General features: G+C 38.1%; 1 pseudogene; it reads left to right on the forward strand.

Moving 5' to 3' along the window:
- Positions 1-979: 979 nt before the first annotated feature.
- LOC130373741 (cytoplasmic protein NCK2-like) overlaps positions 980-1,164 on the forward strand; it is a 5,624-nt pseudogene continuing 5,439 nt past the window's right edge.

Genomic DNA, 1,164 nt, shown 5'->3' on the forward strand with positions numbered 1-1,164 from the left:
CTGAGACTAAACGCATTGATAAACGTTGACATCATGTTGCGTTCCTAAAAATGTAAATGTTTAATTGATTAATATTGAAATCATCCATAATGAAAGACAAAAACTTTATTGTGGATATAAATGTGAAGATTCATAATCTGTGTTAAATCCAAGACCAGAGCCGTTACTGTATTGCTATCATATTTTAAAGATTTATACCTGTATATTGACTGTTTAGTCATTTAGTCATTCTAGTGGTAAATTGAGTTATGGGCTACAATACCATTATGGGGCAGGGGTTGCAGGATTCTTGTCCAAGGGTTCTATGAGTAGTATCCTAACTATCATGTAATGTTGAACAACAAAAAAGAACGATATTTTATTTAGCTTAAAAAACAATATTCAGCATTTAATCATGCACTGCATTAATAAAATATTAGGACAATTTAGGGAAGGTTTCTTTGGGTTGACCTCGCCTGACAAGCAGAGTGGGAGCTTTATAGCGCAAAGATCTGGGGTCCCCCTTTATGGCATGGAAGAAACCTGATTCATTTCATCCAAAACGAGAGTTGGTTGAGGGAAACACTCCTCCCTCCTGAGTCGTTTACCGCGAGAATATGTCAGCCTTAAGCAGATGAATGCTTCAATCCAGGTCATTCACCAGAGTCTCTTTAAAGAAAACATTAATTAAAATGATATTTTCTAACCTTGTAAGCTCGAAAACCAACTTCCCTGACGTTCTACAGGGCACACGTATCTGGGGAGACATTGTAGAATTTTGGATGGTTGAAAAATCACAAAAATTGATATAATTTCAATGCTGCACGTCATGCTGCAGGTTTAAGATAATCAGATTTGCACACGACATATGGTTAGGCTCTTTGATTATCCGTTAATTATGTGAATACTCCTTCTTAAATGGCATTGTGAAAAATAATACAGACCTTATTATGTATTCACAATATAATCAGTGTTGTAATAAAATAGATTCGTGAGGGTCATGCTTTTCGGCCACACTCAAATGTACTTCCAATACGAGCTTGCATATTGCAAGTTAGAGCTTTTGCAAGCCATAATCAAACGGTGTGTGTTTGGCAGCAACATATATTGATGGGCTCTCTTGGAATCTGTCAAATGTCCGTCCCCTTGAACCCCCCCCCCCCCCCCCCCCCCCCCTCCTCCCTC

This window comes from Gadus chalcogrammus, chromosome 20, assembly GCF_026213295.1.
Source record: "Gadus chalcogrammus isolate NIFS_2021 chromosome 20, NIFS_Gcha_1.0, whole genome shotgun sequence".
NCBI classification, from domain to species: domain Eukaryota; kingdom Metazoa; phylum Chordata; class Actinopteri; order Gadiformes; family Gadidae; genus Gadus; species Gadus chalcogrammus.